The sequence below is a fragment of the Sinohyriopsis cumingii genome, chromosome 6 (assembly GCF_028554795.1).
Source record: "Sinohyriopsis cumingii isolate HCF-2022 chromosome 6, ASM2855479v2, whole genome shotgun sequence".
Taxonomy (NCBI): Eukaryota; Metazoa; Mollusca; class Bivalvia; order Unionida; family Unionidae; genus Sinohyriopsis; species Sinohyriopsis cumingii.
Window position 1 is genome coordinate 17,833,546 of NC_142966.1, and position 22,136 is coordinate 17,855,681.

General features: G+C 37.0%; 1 protein-coding gene across 4 annotated transcripts in view; it reads left to right on the forward strand.

Moving 5' to 3' along the window:
* The window catches only part of LOC149796437 (four and a half LIM domains protein 2-like), a 279,497-nt gene that overhangs the window by 196,826 nt on the left and 60,535 nt on the right, over window positions 1–22,136 (forward strand). The window contains exon 1 of one of the 4 annotated variants that reach the window (XM_089961118.1): window positions 17,599–17,709. The exons of the other annotated variants lie outside the window; for them this stretch is intronic. The gene's annotated coding sequence lies outside the window, so the exon portion shown is untranslated. Of the gene's footprint in view, window positions 1–17,598; window positions 17,710–22,136 lie in introns of those variants that run through there. 4 annotated transcript variants of the gene reach the window in all.

The window sequence follows — 22,136 nt, forward strand, 5'->3', positions numbered from 1 at the left end:
GTAAATTAGGGCATAGGTATGCTACATCAGCTTAGCTGTTTGTCCGCTGACACTTAAATAAGAATTAAGTATCCTTTTAGTTGTTTGACAGTTAAACACTGTAAATCCATTTGGCATTAATTAATATATTTTTCATGTTCTGACATTTTGATTGTTTATAATTCTACCAGCGCTTCATTTTGGAACTTAAAGATTTTGCAAGCATTATTTTTGGGTATTGTAAAACTGAAACTGATCCATTGATATACTGTTTTTGAATATGTAGCAGGCATTACAGATGAGTAGGTACAGGATTTATATAAAGATTGACCTAAGACATTATAGGTGAGTACATGAAAGAGCATTGTATTAAAGTTGAGGAGAAAGAAGAGTAGTACTGAATCTTACATCATTGGTTCCCAACCCCCAGGTTGCAACCCAGATCAGGGTTGCAAGGATGTTCTGGAGGGTCACCAGGATTTATTTTGAGGGTGGTAAAATAGTTTTTAAAGTCGCAGCCAGAAAAGGTTGGGAACTTCTGATTTATATGCTTCTTTAACACATTAACCCCAGGAGCTTTTTGTCATTTTTGCCTAAAAATCGAGTAGGAAACACATTTTGAAAGCTATTTCTGAATAGACTTGAAAAATCCCAAGTCTCCAGTCATCTGTCAATAACATACTGCCTAGTGGTGTTAGAAACATCGATTTTCATTGGCTATTTGACTTTTTATAATTTTTTTTGCTAAACGGAGCCATTATTTTTTTATGGAGACCACTCTTTATTCCAAATGTCCATCTTATCCTGCTTTTTGCAAAGGCTCATCTGTCTGTTTGCAGTTCCTACCGATTTGCCTTAGATCTGAGACAAAAAAGTCTAAAATCCGGACGCAAAATCAGATTCCGACCACGGGCAAATTTTGGGTAAAAAAAAGACGGGTCCAAAAAATGAGGTTTTTCTCTCTGTATTTTGTAGAGCAGCTAGATATTCCAGATTATTTGGTATCATTGTAGAGCTACATCTGTCTACCTTTCTATAATACCACCCACTTTAGTGTATCATGTATGACCATGACACTACAGAGAAAAAGTAAAACTCTCACCATGTTACTGAAGAGTTGGTTTAGATACTGTTATTTGAGATGGATCTTAGTTTGCACTGAGATGTTCCTGCAGCAGTACATGTAAATAAACCAGTGTTAATCTTTCCAAACACGTAGATGGTACAGAGACATTCCTATTGCATTACTCTCCCCAAAGACATATCATCCTACTGCAGTACTCTACCCAGAGACATATGTAGCATAAAAATATCTCTGCTGCAGTACTCCACCTAATAGCACAGCAGCATCCCTGCTGTAGTACTCTACCCAGAGATTTGTAACACAGCAACATCTCTACCCAGAGATATATGTAGCAGTGACATTACTGCTGTAGTACTCTACAGAGATATATGTCACTCAGATGCATTCCTTCTATAGCACTTGTTATATATATTTCTATTATTTGTTGCTTTTTCTTAACGATTATATGTTATATAGATTTGTATTGTGTACCTGACCTTGTCTAAAATCAAGTTCATTGTGTACCCGACTGGTGACATTTTAATAGAATACAAGGTTAGAATTTTTTCTGTGATTGTTAATTAAATGTTCAGATCATTATTAATGTAAATGTTTACCCGAATTTGAATTAAAAGATACAGCCTTGATTCTAACCTTAGAATCGTCTAGAATGGAAAATGCCATTACGCGAAAGTTTTTTTCCTTCAGAAAATGGTGATTGCAGCCTAGGTCAGATAGAGGAGTATATAATCTTGCTTATCGCTTAACTAAAATTTCCTCTTTCCTGCATTAACATCTGAAGCAGAATCAACGTCATTGTTGTGTTCATTTTTTTCATTTGGGTGGATTAATTTATTTATTCAAATTGTTATTCACTGGATTGACTGCTCTGGTGACCTAGGAGTGTCTGCCTCAGATTGGGAGGTCACAGGTTTGAACCTTGGCCAAACCATACCAAAGACTTATAAAAATGATACTACCAGCTGCCTCATTTGGTGCTCAGCATTAAGAGGTTAGTATTAGAACTGGTCGGCCTGGTGTCAGGATAATGTGATGGGGGGGGACATGATGCTACAAGTCTACAGCATAATGCCCCAGTACTAGATGTCACTATAAACTGCCACACTGCAGACATTGTATCAATATGACTACAAGCCAAAAACACACATTATTCACTGGAATTTCAAAATGCTCAATAATATTCTTGGACAGGAACATTAATTTGGAAATATGGTGAATTCAGACAAGAACATTTTGGATTATATTATTGTGATGCATCAAAATACTCTTACTTGGAATACCACTGGAATTCAAGTGGAACTTTATAGATTTGGGCCTATGATAAAACATTTAGGACTATTTAGGATTTAATTCACAATACTGAAAGTTCTTTTTTGAATTTTCACTTTGTATTTAAAGGAAATGTAATATTGGTTGAATTGTACACACTGGTTGGTTTTTGCTTTTTTCTTTTACATAGTTTAAAGTCATTGAGTCGTAAGATACTCTATCCCCAGAGGCATATGTAGCACAGATACATTCCTGCTACAGTACTCTACCCAGAGGCATATGTAGCACAGATACATCCCTGCTACAGTACTCTACCCAGAGGCATATATAGCAAAGATGCATCCCAGCTGCAGTACTCTACCCAGAGATATATGTAGCACGGATGCATTCCAGCTGCAGTACTCTACCCAGAGGCATATGTAGCACAGAGGCATATATAGCACAGATGCATCCCAGCTGCAGTACTGTACCCAAAGGCATGTTTAGCACAGATGCATCCCAGCTGCAGTACTCTACCCAGAGGCATATGTAGCACAGATACATCCCTGCTACAGTACTCTACCCAGAAGCATATATAGCAAAGATGCATCCCAGCTGCAGTACTCTACCCAGAGATATATGTAGCACGGATGCATTCCAGCTGCAGTACTCTACCCAGAGGCATATGTAGCACAGAGGCATATATAGCACAGATGCATCCCAGCTGCAGTACTCTACCCAGAGATATATGTAGCACGGATGCATCCCAGCTGCAGTACTCTACCCAGAGGCATATATAGCACAGATGCATCCCAGCTGCAGTACTCTACCCAGAGGCATATATAGCACAGATACATCCCTGCTGCAGTACTCTACCCCGATGCATATATAGCACAGATGCATCCCAGCTGCAGTACTCTACCCAGAGGCATATATAGCACAGATATATCCCTGATGCAGTATTGTACCCAGAGGCATGTTTAGCACAGATGCATCCTAGCTGCAGTACTCTACCCAGAGGCATATATAGCATAGATACATCCCTGCTGCATGACTCTATCCAGAGATATCTGTAGCACAGAGACATCCCTGCTGCAGTACTCTACCCAGAGGCATATATAGCACAGATACATCCCTGCTGCAGGACTCTATCCAGAGATATCTGTAGCACAAATGCATCCCGGCTGCAGTTCTCTACCCAGAGGCATATATAGCACAGATACATCCCTGCTGCAGTACTCTACCCCGATGCATATATAGCACAGATGCATCCCAGCTGCAGTACTCTACCCAGAGGCATATATAGCACAGATACATCCCTGCTGCATGACTCTATCCAGAGATATATGTAGCACAGAAGACATCCCTAATGCAGTACTGTACCCAAAGGCATGTTTAGCACAGATGCATCCTAGCTGCAATACTCTACCCAGAGGCATATATAGCACAGATACATCCCTGCTGCATGACTCTATCCAGAGATATATGTAGCACAGAGACATCCCTGCTGCAGTATTTTACCCAGAGGCATGTTTAGCACAGATGCATCCCAGCTGCAGTACTCTACCCAGAGGCATATATAGCACAGATACATCCTTGCTGCATGACTCTAACCAGAGATATACGTAGCACAGATGCATCCCAGCTGCAGTACTCTACCCAGAGATATATGTAGTACAGAGACATCCCTGCTGCAGTACTCTACCCAGAGGCATATATAACACAGATACATCCCTGCTGCATGAATCTACCCAGAGCTATATGTAGCACAGAGACATTCCTGTTGCAGTACTCTACCCAGAGAAATATGCAGCAGAGACATCCTTGTTGCAGTACTCGAGAGTCATATATAGCACAGATACATTCCTGCTGCAGTACTCTACCCAGAGATATATGTAGCACAGATGCATCAATGTTGCAGAATTCTACCCAGAGGCATATATAATATAGATATATCTCTGCTGCAGTACTCTACCGAGATATATATTTAGCACAGATGCATCCGTCTTGCAGTACCAGAGAATATATAGCACATATTCATCCCTGCAGCAGTACTCTACCCAGAGACATATATAGCAGAGATTCATCTCTGCTGCACTACTCCTCCCAGAGATATATGACGCACATATATTAACAACTAGACCACAAACATTGTTATAGAGCAGGGATTCTCAAACTAATACCACCCTGAGGGCCAGGTAAGGGTATTTTTGATGGCCTATGAGCTGCACCACCTTTGTTATGCCGATTATTTTGCATGCAACCTGTGAGCCACGTGTTTGATACCCCTACTTTAGAGTGACTGCCTCTTCAAATATAAATGAGGGTATCAGCAAGGAGAGTATTCATGTTACTGCCTATGATTGCTGGATATAAAATGAGTCAGCTATGTATATATCTGGTGAAGACAGTTCTCAACTGGTGTCACATTTCCTTCCCCCGGGATTATTTGAATCAACGCAGAGTTTTATAGCTTATCAAATCATTAAGATATTAAGACAGTTAAGCAGCTAATCAAACAATAGATGATTCAGGTAGTTGTGGCTACAAAGAGATGAAATTTCCAGACACATCAAATTAGCTTGTAAAACATTGGTTTGTTTTGCTTTTGACTTTAAAACATTATTGGCATTATCATGCTGAGGAATGGAAACTGAGTATGGCTTCTCAGTAGGATAAGACATTTTCTCCCTGAAAGGCACAGGAAACTATTTTATAACAGTTACATACAACCCTATTTGGACTACTGTAGTACAGTATGGGGTAATTCAAATGATAAAAACATAGCAAAGCTGGCACATCTTCAAAAAAGAGCATTTGGGCTAATATCAATCCAGAAAGAAAGCAAGGAAAGTTTAGCTGGTAGGTTAAAAATATTACCTATTAAAGACCGAATCTGTTTGAGAAAAGCCAAATTAATGTACAGGATATCTCAGAATAGTGCTCCTGAATATTTACAATCACTATTCCAGTATAGGCTACCTGGTAATACTCCCCACCTGCAATCCATGTCTACCAAACAGTATAAAATTCCCAAACCAAATAAGGAGTTATTTAAAAAAAGTTTCCAATACTCTGGAACTCTGCTCTGGAATAGTATTCCAGCTGAGATTAGAAATGCCCACTCTATTTCCTTCTTCCAAACCCAATATATTCAGTGGCTTCAGAGATGCAGCTTAAATAAATAAATTCCTTTGTATGAGGGCCTCAAGGTAGATTAGTTTTTAGCTAATTGTGTTACCCTCTTTAAATAAGGTCATTATTATTATTATTATTATTATAGTGCCTTTCACAAGGACCTGCTGAGGCGGTCAATCCAGGCTTGCCTTTGTGGGCATCAAACCTGCTACCCATGTAGTACAAGCCCAATATTCTAGCAACTAAGCTGCTGTGGCTCATGCATTGCCTGGGCTGATAACACAGACATGCTTAACCCTGGTAGTGTGGAAGCCATATATTTATGGATAACATCACCTGGCTGTATGCAGGAACCATATATTTATGGTCAAATGTCACCTGGCTCTGTGTGCGGATACCATATTTTTATGGCACAGGACAGTGGCGTCTACGGATGTCCAGTCTAGGCCAATCATTAATCATGTGCTAATAATAACAGGGTGATAGCATATGTAAATGTCTCGAAAGATCACGGCTCTGCATCACTATAACAGAACATCAGTGAAACAAATATTCATGTATGTGACTTTGGAATCTAATAATCAAGACCTTCATCCAATATGCACTTTCGACCCAGTAGAAATCTTATCTTTTTTTTCCTCGTCAGTTCATTTTGTTTCATTAAAACAGCTAGTTTCCGAGGTAGGCCAGTGAACATAAAAAGATTGATCTCTTATATTTTTTTCCTCAAATGTTTGACAAAGTGGAAGTTATGATCTGTTAAAATTAGTCTTGATAAATTTTATTGCAAATATTTTTGGCAAGTTGCAGTTATCAGTTGTTATTGAAAACCTCACAACTCTTGCTCTATAATTTATAATCAATGAGAAATATCTATGTTAAATTTTGGTAATAATGTCTTTCAGGCCTCTCAAATGTACAGCTCTGCTCAAAAGAATACTTGATAACCAATATCACTATCATACATGTGTACCGGACACAAGAGCTCCCCTGTGTTTCAAACTCCATCTCAGTGTTCATACTTCTGTTTATTTCTGCCTCACTTGGTGGTAAAGATCAAAGAGCTAACTTGGTTGCACACTGGCATTTTTGGCTGTTTCATTACCATATATAACCAAAAATTGGTACACTACTCAATTGTGTCGCGAGAAGACCCAAACTTTTTTTGTTGATGATCTAGGGTTTAAAGCCATTTTTCAGCACAAGATAGGCTATACATGGCAGCCAGTATAACTGGTGGAGGAAGAACCCTGGAAAACCCAGGGAAGAACCACCGACCCACGAGAAGCTACTGGCAGGCTTTCCCACGTACCCACGCTAGCCGAGCCTTGGACTTGAACCCACGCAGACAGAGGTGAGATGGCAGTGATCCGGAACGGTGAGCGCTTTAGACCACTCAGCCACTCGGGGCCCCAAGACCCAAACTAATGGCTGTGATAATATTGCTCTGTCTAATGATATTGCATTCAATTCAGTCAGCTGTAGACACTAGAATGTAAAAGAATTAAATACGTATATTTGGTAGGCCACTGACAGTTGTGGAAAATGAAAAATTTAATAAAAATAAGAGGATCCGAATCAACCAAAAACATGCAATAGAAGAAAAAAATACAATATGAGAAAGCGCTCGGGCACAACCGATACAAGTTAACCCCCCAAAAACACTTCATTAAAGAAAACAAACAAAAATATACAATATGAGAAAGCGCACCGGCACAACCCATACAAGCTACCCCCAAAAATATTTAATGAAAGAAAATAAACAAAAATTCACCTTGAACAAATATGTTAAGCCTACGGGTACAACTACAGTTAGGAAGTTGGGTCAAACTCTAATGATCTGAAAAGATCAGAAGAGGGACGCACCCCAAAAATAAACAAAAAAACTAGCTGAACATAATATAAGATGTATTAAAAATCAGAATTAAAACAACATGAGTTGTAAAGAAGGTTATTCAAAAACTATATTTGCTGTCATATATTAAAGAATGTATTATTTATAAAATTTATTAAAGAAATCAAATTCAGTCTGCATGTTAATAGATAGTAGAGGAAAGTTATGATGTACATAAGATTTAGTAATGAAGCTGGCAAAAAGAAAAGTTATGTAGTCTTGAGTCTAGAAATAACCCTAAAAGTCGTTAATTCCATGTGTGAAATCATAGCTTTTTTAACAGTATTCTTTATTTTAAAAGAAAAATTTATATTTCTTTCATTTACATGATGTTATGAAATAATAGAGTCCACTGCAGTCGATGGCAAACCTGCAGATGGATTTTTTGTTGATTATTACATTTGTCACATGTGATGAGATACTTGTATTCATCAAATTTATTCTTGCAACCAACATTAATTGCTTATAGAGATGTTTACAAAAAAAAACCTGTAAGACATCTGCCTTTCAACAATTTTCAAATGAGATAACTAGTTTTCCGTTAGTTTGACTTCATTGCATAAACAGTATTCTCTTCACCCTAAAACATGACAAATATAAATGTTCTACATTATGATATTTATTATTTTACCCTCATAATTAAAACAACTTGATAACATCAAGTTCTTTGAACAATGAATGCTGTATTTAAGTGGCTAAAAGAATCTGCCAACAATATTATTTTAAACAGTTTTTTAAACCTTTCAAACATTACTTTTTGGTCGCTATGGCAACCAAAGTAAAATTTATAATTATCATTTTTCATTATGATTAGTATTTGTTCCTTATCAGTGAACTATATAAGTGAATAGAATTATGTTTTATGTAGAGAAAATTTGTGAATAATAACTACATAAATATTGTACCATATTGAAATGTAGAGACATGTTTGAAAGTAAAAAAATTTTTATCTAGCATAAGCCTTAAAGTAATGAACTGAGGATATGTAATATGTAGAAACAAATTAACTGTCCATGTACACATTCAGAATAACTATATTTGATGGAAAAGTATACACTATATTCGATTTTTTTTGTGGTCAAAAATTACTTTTCCACCCATTTTCTCTATTTGGTTGCTGTGGTAACCATGAACACACTTCAATTTCACTGACGTTTTTAGTGTTTGCGATCTGCATGCATATGTGCATCACTTTGTACAATTTCACAGCATGTCTGATTATAAGTACTAGTTTTGTAGTTGTTATGTGGATTTGGCCCAAAAAGTCTGTGTTGTACTGAAACAATTCAGCATACACAGAGATGGCATTTAGAAACAAATCAGCACTGGTTTCAGGGTCATCCCAAAACAACACAGCACTACCAGGGTTAATACTTAATCGGAACATGAAATTTTCCATGAGTCTGATGCTGATTAAGATTAACCAATAACCTGACAAACTTAAAGAGACTGTTAATTATTGAGAGAGAGAGAGACTGCAATAGTTACAATGAGAGGTCCTCGGTTTCTGTGTTTTTGTTTCTAAAGGCTTCTAAAACCTCCATAACAGACGACAGTCAAATGATGATTTATCGAATGTAATTAAACTTGTGACAAAAGGAAAAGATCAAGCAACACTTGTGACTTATTTTAAAAATGTCATTAAATTTAAAATGAGCTGTTTGTAGACAAATTACACCACTCCCTCGATAACTTGTGATCTGATAAATGGCGAACCTACATATAAAGTGGGATCAGGCATGGATCCCATTTTTTATACCAGAAATACCCCAAAAATTGATCCCTATTTGTTGAACTTGAAGAAAATCGCAGTCAAAATTGGTAACGGAAACTTTGATATATTGCTCATTTTATCATTGAAAAGGGTAGATAAGACCTGTAAATTTTAATCAACATTATGAAATATCAAATTTAAAAATAGTTCATAAAATTTTAACGTTTTCTTTACAAACAACATTCCTGGTACACTGCAATTAATGATATGTAAGGAAATTTTGAACGATGAAAATTTAATTTATGCCAAGTGGAGGTAGTACTTTAATAAATGTATATAAATTAAATAATTTTTTGATCAATCAAAATTTGTGTTCTAGTTCTATCTTTTAGTTCCTGTTAATTGTAATCATCATGAATGCAACATGTCCTCTTGTAATTAAATGTAAAGTGCATATATCTACTGTAACATCTATATCTGCAAGCAATTTCTGAGAACCTAATTAAGTGCTGACTTGAAGTATTTGTTTTATTATTGTACTGAATTAAAATCTGGCCTCCTTTGTATTATCACGTTAATTATGTCTTTCACAAATAAAGGAGGTGGAATAAACGAAAAGTTAAAAGGCATGAAAATCCTACCAACATAAAATCTAACGGCCCCGGTCGTATGTCAGGTGAACAAACTTCATTTGATCAGTTGAACACTTTTATGAATGTCATTGTGAATGCAACATAAACTACCTTAAATTTCATAACTGACCAAAGATAGCAAGGTAGCGAAGTGAAATGAATAGTTCATAAAATAAAGAGCTTGATTTTACAGATACGGACCATTGTGGGCAAGCGAGCTTCAGAGAATTTTTGAATGGAATTTAGAGATATCCTCAAGGATGATAAGAAGTATAACTATTACTTCCACTGAAATCACGACATCAATATTGTACTAACTGAACAATACAAAAATTGAGTTTCAACATAGACGATTGTCTCACGAAGTAAATATGTTGTTTTTTTTATATATAAAAAAGGAATCTTGTTTGGTGGTGTAGCAACAGTTAGTCTAGTTCCCAGTTCTGAGGACACCCAATTGTGCAGGATACTCTCAAACACCAATATGGGAAGCAGACTCATCAAGAAAACTAAAAGCAGTGACGTAATACATATATTTTTTTGCATACACGTGATGCTTGTTGAAATCAGTTGGAACGATCTTTCACGTGTTGGACACTTTGAAAATAAATGTTTTTTAAACAGAATAATGAACAACTTAGTAGAAAAAGTGGGTTGTTACAAATTATTATCGACATGACTATAATGAGGATTCAGTCATTAAAAAGCCTAGTTCCTAACGCTGCCCCCTCCCCAGTTTTCTCGATATCAAAGCGAATATTTTCAATTTATGGAGGTCCCTCATTAACACGTGCCTTCACTTATAGTGTTGTCTATGTTTGTGGAAGTGTTGTGTGCAAGTTATTGAGGGAGAGGTATATTTAGCTTTTAAATTGCAACAAATATGACTTGATAGAATATGAACTAGAAGAATGGATATTGGACACTTGCAACAGGAAAGTGGTTAAGTTATTTCAGATTAAAAAAATTATGCTCATGTTTAGTCCCTAAATGCAGCCCATAAATTTAATTTAATTTTAAACTTTTCCAAGTATTATACAGTCTTTAGAAAAGTTATTTCTCTTTTTAGATTATACTAAATATTGCTTGATTTAAGTGATTGTGAGGAAATGCATAAGACAAAGCAATGTATTTACTAACTGTTGCTGACAAATAGTATAAGTTATTTCAGAGACAGAATTTTAAGCTCCTGTTTAGACCCAGATTAAGGCCATTAAAATAAACTTTTTTCTGAAAAGTTTTGCATAGAAATTATTTTGCTTTTACATGCTACCAAAAATGATGATTTAATTAAATCTTAAGAAATAAATCATCTAAAGCTGTTGGTATGTATGTGACAGTTCTGACAGAAATATGATTGTGCCTCTGCAAAAGCTGCAATTGATCACTTTGGTGTTTGTGTGCGTGTCCAGCTATACATTTGTCCATCCATACCTTTGATTAAGTTTATCCATCCACACCGAAGTTTAAGGTTGTGCATCCACACCTAAGATTAAAAGTTGTCTATTCACACCTAAAAATAAGGTCATTTCTTTTATTAACCTCAGAGTTATAGTTCTTTTACTTTCTACCAATAAAAACAGCAGGCTTGACAAAAATAACTTGTAACTTGTTTACATATAAGATATTTTTTTGCATTTTTTGACAGTAAAAAGTTGCAAATTCACAATTATCCTGAAGATGAAATACTTTGTGTCTTGATTTGATGCCAAGAACTTGATATGTAATTTGGCTTCAAAGCAATGCTACCTATCCAATCACACTCCAATTTATCATCCTTCTTTTTCCATTGTTTACAGGGAGAAAGTTAAAGAAATGCAAAATGGATGTTGTGTTTTGTTTGGCACATAAATTACTGTATGGCCAGCATATGAAGTGCACCTATTGCAAAAGTATGCTGGAAAATCGGGGTCTGTGTTATCCATTCCATTTATGGATAATTTTACTTGTGTAACATATATGGAAGAGTATGCATGGGTGCTTATTTGCAATGAAACAAGTCACAGTGATGCGAGCCTTGGAATTTAAAGCAAGGGATTGGAATTCTTTGCCAATAACTTCATTTGAAATGTGCATAGATATGCTAATTCTGTTTGACAGAACTGCAGAATTAGTTAATTGCCTATGAAATACATTCGTATACTTCAGTTATTATGCCTCTGATGCAAATCACCTAACTTGACAACTGCTTCTAAAATGGGGGCCTTAGGTGGCAGAGTGTTCTAAAGCACTCTTCACTGCCATCTCACTTCAAGTTTTTCACAGAGTGAGGACTTTAGTATCATGGCTCATTTTGATAGTTCCATAATGGTCATGGTCCAGTGATCTCCTTGACACGATGCCTACAAGGAGATACCTCTGTTGATGTATCTTCTGTCATAGCATAGATTGCCTCTCCTGCACAATCAGGGGACCTGGCCTTTACAAATGACTCACTTATCAGCTCTGTTCATGTGGTTGTGTGTCTTGTTAGTGGTTCTTCCCAGGGGGCTCCCATGTTTTTCCTTTACTAAATATACTGGCTGTCATCAGTAGTCTATGATATGCTGAAAAATGGCATTTAACCCACAAAACTAAACCTGCACAACAATCCACTGATTCTCTGTCTTCTTGTTGAATTTATTTCAAACAATCTATCAAATTAAATGGGTTTCCAAGCAGGGTTGCAGACTTCATCACCCAGGCTAGACAGCAGTTAACCTCCAAGGTATTACAGTGCCAAGTGGAGAGTATTCCCTATTTGGCACTGTGGACAACACATTGATCTGATCTGTCCCTTTTGACAGCAGTTGCTTGTTTTCTTTTCTTTCTTTTGAAGAAAAATACTGCTTTGACTACACCATTAAAGATTATATAAATATCCTTAAGTTTTCTGTAGGCTTCATCAGAAGGACCAGACTCTCATCTATCTCTTTAACTTGAATGTGTAGGTATAACCGTTTATGTATCCTTTGGTCATTATCTAAACTATCTTTTAAACCTGGTGTTGAAGCTTTCTTTGGGAAACTTACCTTTATGCTTTATCTGTGGACAAGGGTTGCTTACAATTCATTGGCTACCATGGTTCAATGATCCTTCTTGTTTGCATTCTCAGCTTTCTGGCCAAAAATTAGCTAGCTTCAGTAGCACTTGAACCAATTAAAATCTTAGTCTCAATCATATCTTTGCATGAGTGATCAAGATGTGCTCATTTGTCATGTCAGGTCCTTACATTTTTATAAAGCTAAATTATATCAGATTGGAAATGGACAATATGATCTGATTCTATCAAAGGTATTTCTAATAATTTATCAGCTGCCATTTCAACTTGGATTGTTCCATCCAAAGAGCCTATCAGTCTCCCACTGAGACAGATCTTCATGAGATTCAAAGCTGCCAGTGAGGTTAGGTTGCATCAGCTAGGACAGTACTTAAACTTTGCATGGTCTCATAAAAGCAGTCTCACTCCACCTTTTCTTCGTTCTGCTGTCATTTGATGTCACACTAGAGTGAAAGTTTCCATGCATTTAGCCTGATTGTCTCAGCCCAGCAGTTTGTTGATGCTTCCTTCAGCCTGCTTTATAGCTTCTCATTGGTTGGTGGTTCTTCCTGGTATTTTCCAGGGTTCTTCAACTACCAGATATACTAGCTGTCATGTATAGCCTTTTGTGTGCTGAAAAATGGCATTTTTCCAACAACAGCAACTACTTTCATCTTTTAATTAATATCAGGGAATAGGGTCATTGCACAGTGGCTTCCATCAAACAGGTTAGTCAAAAAGTTTTATCCCAGAAAATCATGTCTAGCAAAGGTTTTGCTTTGTAAGAACACAGAAACTTATTACTGTGTTTTGCAGAATGAAAAAAATGTCCCCTGTGTATGTACGTGTACATGTCGTTTTTAGTTTGCCTCATTCTTTTCTTCCTAAGTCCAAGACAACAATTTGGAATGAGTTCCTTGGCACATATCTCAAGCACTTTTCATGTTTGAATCATTAAACTAGATGATTATATGCGTCTCTGTTCATATCCAACTCTTGCTACAAAAATGGTCACAATGACCTACATTTCACATTTTTTAATATTGTCAGCTTCATTGTTTGCATTTAATTCATGCTTACATAGGTTTTTGACATCCTGTATGCATACCATCCTACCTAGAAAAACAAAGCTTTGATGAGGGGATGCATCTTGATAAGCACAGTACCACATTCTTATTACAAAAGAGGTTTCATTGACCTATATTTAATACTTCAGTGACTTGGTTGAAAAATTGTTTAGAGCTCTTTTCTTTTGGTGCTGTTAATGTTCGAGTCATATAATTGGATGCATGTCCATTAGTGCTACATACTTACAACCAACAACATACTGAGTTAAAGTATTTATAATTAGGTCACGACCATATTAATTTTTGCATTTGGTTATTCATAATAACCATTACAGAAAGCTCATTCTGACCAATACAGTTAAAGGCAGGAAAACCATTTTTATTAAGTTGTGAAATTTTCATATTCATGATTATACTTCACATATATTATGGTGGGTTATAAACAGCAGTTAACATGTGAATGACTGTATTTTATTCCTTTTGATTACTGATGTTTGAGCTGTGTAATAGTGGTCACATAATAGTTGTCACACCCAAAGCCTGTGACTTCCACATAATAAAATCTTGCTTCTAGGGGTGAACGATATTTATAACTTTAAAATGAGATTTTATGAATGATGATTTTTAAGAAAAGTAAGGTTACTCTGGTTTTTATCAACTCATTATAGTGCTCTACCTCAGTATCATAGAAAAGCATTTCTTTTCTTTGTATTGGATGCCATGTCACTTTAGTCAAAAACTTATTTTCAGCCTGATAACTAATATTAACAATGTTGACAGTACCACTGTTAACAAATTCTGCAGGATGTTAAGCTTCTTTGAGGCATGTTATTTAATCAGTGATTGCAATCTGTAGTTTTTTTTTAGAAGTTTTTATAGGTATTGGTCCTCCATTTATGAGATCATTCCATCTAGAGTTGGTCTCTTCTGCATGCTATTGGATAAATTCCCAAAAGTGGCCCATGAATCCTCAACAACTTGATGGCGGTGTGGCCAGTGTGAGAGTTTTTCAAGTGGAGCCTGGGCACACCTTTTACTAAAAGACACTGAAGTCATGGAACAGAAAGTCTAACTGCTCATCACCAGAACTTTGCAGCTGCTTATGTTAGTATGCTGAGAAAAGCATCCTTTAACCCAGCTGCCCTTCAGTGTGTCCTGGAAGCTGTAGCCAAGACATCTTGGCATGCACTTTCTATTTCTATGACTCTGTTGATGGAATTTCTTCACATTTGAACTGATATTGCTTTGAGCTCTTCAAAGGTATTACTTGATGACAGTAAAGACATCCTTAGGGCTGCTTTGCATGAAGCCAAGTCTGTTTGAAGGCCTCATTCCTATTGTGGCATCGCAAGACTTGTTTGATCATCAGCACATCCACCCTTGGCCCATTGCATTCTTCTAGGAAGTAAATCAGTGTGAATAAACCTCAAGAGCCTTCTGCCAAGTTCTTCAGGCAGACAGAACCCCAGTCCAGTATGCAGCCTCAAATGGACCTCCTCCTTGTCCATTTGGCTCACAGAAACCGAAAACCAGATATGCTCGATGAACCTGGAGAGGAAGGAGACAGTTTTTATAGCCCCCTTCTTTTCCCGAAGGAGGTGGGTGGGGGGCAACTCTTGCAACTTGAGCCCTCTCCTTCCACACATCGTTCTCCCAGGCATTCCCATCGGAGCTCACCTCGGCAGCTTTTCCTAGGCCTGGTCAAGCATCATGGATGATGGTTGGGTCCTTTCATTAGTGAACAAGGGGTACTTGCTCCAGTTTTTGGGAATTGGCTATCCAGGGCCTCCATCTTTCTTCACCAATCGAATCTACTGAAACTGAGGGAGGAAGTAAGTGCACATCTTTTTACAGAAAAGAGCAGTCAAGAGGATCCTGAACAATCAGTTACCCACCTCTATTTCTGTATCTTTTTGGTTACCGAGAAAAGTGGAAAGTTTTGCATTATAAGCAACCTCTGCCTCTTAAACCGGTTTCCTTTGGAAGAACTTTTCAAGATGGAGACCACTTCCCCAATCCAGAATGGGCAGTCTCAATCGACCTTCAGGATGCCTATCTACACATCCCAATATTTCCTCCTCACTGCAGATGTCTGTTTTTTTTATTCCACACCAAGAATTTTCACCTGAGTTAAAGGAATAATGGTGAGATACCTCAGATTACTGCAAATATCAGTTCTCCAGTTTTTCGCTGACTGGCTAATGCACAGTATTGAAATCCAATCCTTTCATCAGGATCTATAATGCTGTTAGTCTGTGGTAACTCAATTGGGCCTTTTGCCCAGCAAGGAAAAATTGGAACTCACTCCATCACAAGACTTTGTTTACATGGGGATGAATTTCCTCATAAACCAGAACTTGGTATGAATTTCACTGGATCTAGTAAATCGAATCCTGGTGCTGTTGAGATACTATGAGCAAAAATAGCTTTTTCTGCTTGACTGTACCTGTCCTTTCTGGGAACTTTGAATTCAGCTGCCAGGTTGGTTCTGTTAGGACATCTTCATATGTAACCTCTACAGTTCCTCCTTCTCGCAAGGTGGAAAGCTCACAAAGATTCTCTATCAACACAGATCTTTCTAGGACTTGCATTTCACCATTTGCAATGGTGGATGAATCAGGACAAATTCATGATTGGAGTTCCCATGCATGCACCAGAACACCATTCCTATCTGTTTGCCAATGCATCAGATTCCAGTTGGGGCACTCATTTAGAACTGGAGGGCATAATTCTACACAGACTTAAGACCCCATCCAAATCATCCCTCCAAATAAACAACCTTGAAATGAAGGCAGTATAGCTAGTGTTGCAAGGGTGCATCAGAAGGGTAAGGAGTCAATGTGTCATGGTCTCCTTGGACGACACATCTTATGTAGCTTATCTTTGACATCAAGGAAGCACACATTCCCCATCTCTTTATATAGAAGTCTGGAATCTCCTGAACTGGGCCACATCAGAGAACATAACACATTTGGCATATTCCAAGAAAGAAGAACATTTTGGTGGGCTGTCTTTCCAGAACTGGCAGAGCCATCCTCACAGTGTGAGCCCTTAACTCCTCTGTTATGGAGACTCCCCGCCCCCCAACACTGATGTGCTTCACAAAGTAAAACTCCATCAACCAAGAGTTCTTAAATTTATTTTGCTGGGTTTTGCTTGCTTTGCATATAGCTAATTGCTTTCTGAATAGCCTTAAAAAAATGAATCACACTTAAACACTATTCCAACAACTGAAATAATCATGCTTTGCTTTTATTTATATGAAATAAGTTTCAGTGTCAAAGAAACATTGCTGCTGTTTACAAATTCGTCAATAATTTTTAATACAAATGGTGTAAACATTTTCATTGAAGGCAATGATTTGTAATCACTTTGATTCTTCAATACACATCTAGCATCTCATTGATTTACCTATATTGGGCTGTTCCACTTTGTGAGCTTTACCTATGCAAAAATTAACATAATGGGCTCTTCCACTGCAGTCTTCAAAGTGCTCAACACATCACACTAGCTATTATCTGCCAATTAAGTAATATGTGAAAATGATCTCTTTGCCTCTGTTAAAATGCCCAAAGGATAGTTTTTCATCAGCTCCAATCTGGACTGTTTATATATGCTACCTGTTGTTACAGGCATACACTTAAGTGTTGTTGTTTTTTTCTCTTCAAAGTTTACTGAAAATCATGTTTTGCAAAACACAACCATGTCATGTGGTTTTAGAAAAAAAATTGTTTTCAGCATGACACCATGGTATGGCAGGTATGTCTGCAGTGGGAGCATACATGTTCAAAAAACACAACTCTAATCCTTTTTATGTCTGGCATTTTGGCAGAGCATATTATTCTAATACCCTGTCTGTTAACTTTTCCTTCCTGATAACTTTTGCTGTGGAGCACATGCCTCCAACAAACTTTGTGGATACCTTACACCTGTGGTAAGTAAGAAACCTATCCAGTTTAGATCCAGTTGGTTAAGGTGTGGTCACTGCAACTTGCACACAATATCATTAGTTCTGCTTTACCTATAGGGATCAAACTGTACATAGCTTGCACTTTGGGGTAAGAAAAAACCCTATCAGTTTCATAGTAAAAATGTCAAAGGTCAATGTCATTATGACTAAAAGAACAATTATTTCTACACAATAACAGTGGGCATATCAACACATTCACTATTGGAATTTATTCAGAACATTCTAAACTTTTAGACTTGTGATAGAACATTTAGAAATATTTGGGATTTCGTTTACAATACTGTGAAGTTCCTCATAAATTTTGTCTTTGTAACTTAGAAAAATAAATTGTTTATTTTAATAAACTTATTGGTTTTGCTTTTTTCTATTACTTAATTTAAGATCTCAAGAGTCATAACAGTCTGACGTGGCAGCATACATGTTTTACAAAAACAAATCTAGTCCTTTTTTATGTTACGGATTAGGAGTTTCATTCGTAGCAGTTTTACAGTTGTTTTAGCCTGTTGCTTCTCTGATAGAATTATAGCAAGATTGAATTTTTTCTTGATTTATACAAGACAAGGTTATACAGAATGCAAAATCTATGTTATTGTCAAATTACAAATACAGTAAAATGTAAATTATCCGGCACCATCAGGAAACAGATTCTGTGCAGATAATCACTCACCAGGATGATTACATTTTGATCTCAGTCATAGGTTTGACTGAATATGATGTTATTATGAGATGATTATAATATCTATCTTTCTATTATAAATGTTGGACTTGTGTGACCCAGGGTCAGCTAGTTGTAGCCAGGCCAGGGCTCTGTGGGTTTAATGTTTATTTTAATGTCAAATCTATTGCCATTTACACCAAACTGACTCTGGAGCTCATGTTGGTCAGGTGATTAACATCTTAATTTGATCCCCAGTTAAAACAAATGCCTTAAGCTCTGTAAGGCATTCTGGTTTGAAGCTCTGTAAGGCATTCTGGTTTGTAGGATCAGTCACAATTTTATAGCTATACTGTTTTCTGTGCTGTTAAAAGAACTTTGCAGCATTTGTTGGCAATGGTGGTATTCCTGAGAAACAAAACTTGGATAAGTTTCAAAGGGATATACAGTTACAGTGAGCCATAGATTCAGGGGAATTATTTGAAGTCTGTTTTAAAAAACTGGATTCAGTTTTTATACATCTTTGATGTGGGTCTCGGTGGAATGTTTGGTGGACTTATAAAACTGTGGATTTGGTTTTGATGAACTTTTGCTGTTGATTTCAGTAGGATTGTTACTTTGTACACCATTGCCATGGATTTTGGTGGATTTTTTTGGCACATTTGTTAAGCTATGGATTCAGTTTTAATGAAAATTTGTCATGGATTTTTATGGAGTTTTAAAACTATGGATTCAGTTTTTCTAAACTTTTGCCATGGATTTTATAGTAAATTTTATTGGGACTGGACTACCAGACATTGCAGTGGATGCTTTGTTAGTGATCAGGATAGCTTTAAGCACAAAACTGCTTTTGCAGTGATATACATAGGCTTACCAAAGTGCTGAGGATTCAGTGGAAACCAAAAGCTATGTGAGCTTCTGGTGTGAAACCAGTTTGGAAGGAAATGTCTCTTTTAACCCAGAATCAGAAATTTACAAAAAGAAAACTTGGTTAATGCTGATAAAAATACTTTCCATGTTACAAAGATAGGGAGACCCTGAGTGGCAAGTGGTCTAAAGCGCTCACTGTTCTAGATCACTGCCATCACCTCAGTTTGCATGGGTTTGAGTCTCGAGCTTGTCTAACATGGGTATGTGAGAAAGCTTGGCAGTAACTGCTTGTGGGTCCGTGGTTCTTCATGGGGGTTTTTCTGGGTTCTTCCCCCACCAGTTATAGTGGCTGCATGTATAGTCAGTCTATCTTGTGCTGAAATATGGCATTAAACACAAGAACAACAACATTGGATGAATGTACCATCGAACAGTCTGACCTTTTAGAATATAAAAGGGGTGAAATTGCAGTTGGAATAACTGAAAAGTAGCTGTAGGTGGAGATAGTAACACATCTTGCTGAACATGATGCATTCGTAGACTAAGCAAAATGGGGTGAAGAAGTGAAAACTCTAGAGAAGGGGAGAGGTCAAGACAGGTAGCACAGCAAGCAAGCAAGGGCACTGTTGAACAAAGAAAGATCCCGACTGCAATGTTTGGGAAATGTCCTCATGAATATTTCATCAAGTTTCTAAAATTAATGATACAAACAAAACATACAGAGGTTTAGTGGTCCAGAGGGATGTTTAACCGATACATATTAATTCTCCCACCATTGCAGGCCAAAATAGATTAGGTGCAGTAGGGGCATTCGCTCAGTTTTCAGTGCTGTTATCTGCCAGTGTGGAAATATAATACAGTGTAGACTGAAGAAGTTCTTTTCATTTGGATTTTACATTGAACTTAAATACATGTATCAGTGAGATAGACATGGTATTATGTTGAAAAACATTCGTTAGTTTTTGCCTCAGATGGCAGGTGTTAAGATGACATTATGAGAGGTATATAGCATACATATCTCCAGTATGGATGTTGGACATGTGTGACCCAGTGTCGACCTTGTTGCAGCCAAGTGCGGGATGTGTGGTTTGAATACTTATTTCAATTTCAATGCTATTCTCACCAAACTTAACTCAAGGGATGGTCTTTTGACCATTATCCAATGTTTGCCCTTTCATAGCACAAGTCTTTTCCTGAACTACTTCGAGGATTGCCATGAAACTTAACACATACACATTCTTCCCGTGGTCTAGTTGGTCCTAGATGAAAATGGTGCTGATTGCCCATCCAATATGGCCACCATAATGGCCATCTTGAAAATCTTGAATGGATGGATAGTCATATCAGCATAAGCTTATAACTAAAGAAGACTTGTGATGTCTGTTTGGTCCTAAATGAAAATGGTGCTGATGTGATGTCCCATATGACCACCTTGGCAACCATTTTGAAAATCTTTTTATCCCTGCTTCTCCTTAATGGATGGTCATACCATAATGGAGTTTTGACTAAACAAAACTTCTAATAATATCTATTTAGTCCTAAATAAAAATGACACTGTTATGGGGTTCAGTATTGCCATAGCAGCCCTCACTGAGCAACATTCAGTTGTAAGAATATAATTTCTCTCTTTGTATCTCACTTTCTCTCTCTCTCTCTCTCTCTCTCCTTATTACAATTACTTTTTATTTAAAAAAGATAATTCAGTTATTTTTAAAATCAGTGTATTTATAATTGTATGAATTTGCATTTGACAGTTTTTTTCTTATTTCTGTTACTGGTATTCAGACAGAAGCAGAAGCCAATTTTTGATTTTCAGAACACAACTTGCATGGTGATAATGGATATACATGTGTGAAAACTAGAAGAGAGGGTTGCAATTAACTAGATAAACAATTCTTTCCCTAGGACTCCAGTTACTCAGATACACACCCAGCTGTTACATTCCAAACAGCAGAGTAGCAGTTGTAAGTAGAATATTCAGCCTCCAGATATTGACTGTGGCACCAACCTGCAGTCAGAAGTGCCAGATTGCTGTGTAAGAGAAAACAAGAAGATTCCACTAACTAAAGCCATTCACATTTGATTCCTGCAGTCTGTGTCTTAAACATTATATACCACAGGTGCATACCTGCTATATATTACCAGATAGTGGAGGGGGGGGACTTTGTGTGTGTTTGGTGCCCAATCGGAGTTCTGTGAGCATGAGGTACATTCCTTTAATTGAAATTAAGTTACTTTTTCATATGAAGAGACTAGAAAAAATGAACTGGGAATTCAAATTTGAATGAAAGAAGATATGTTTTCTTTGAAGCATCTGAAATACTTGCAAATAAAAATATAGTTGGTAAACTTAGCTCTGTCAGGAATCATCACTACACACATATAGACACACTCTCATATAATCCCACAGGAATTAAGTTTCTGTATTTAAAATCCACTGGGTAAGGAATTCATTCTTTGCTGCTGTCAGTAATTATTCAGTAAGAGGTTTGAAGGCAATGCAAGTATCGGTGGCAAGTATCATTTGCATTCATATTTGCACTCCTTAGAGACAGGATGATACTGTTGTTCAAATTTCCCCAAAGAGCTTGTTAATTTTTCTAAGCCTTGAAAATAAATATTCTGTAATTGTATTGCTGTGAGGGAATCAGGTGAAACATGCAAATCAGCAACCTGGTTAGAGTATCATATCTTGATTTTCCTGAAGATAGATGACAAATTTTCTTCACAGCATTGGTCATAAACCCAGTTCAATATAGTGATGGTGTTGTCACCTCCCTTGTCATTTGGTTCATCAATCAGGGGAGAGAATTTGTGATTATGGCATAACTTGGTCATTTGTGTGTCCATCATTCGTGCAATGATA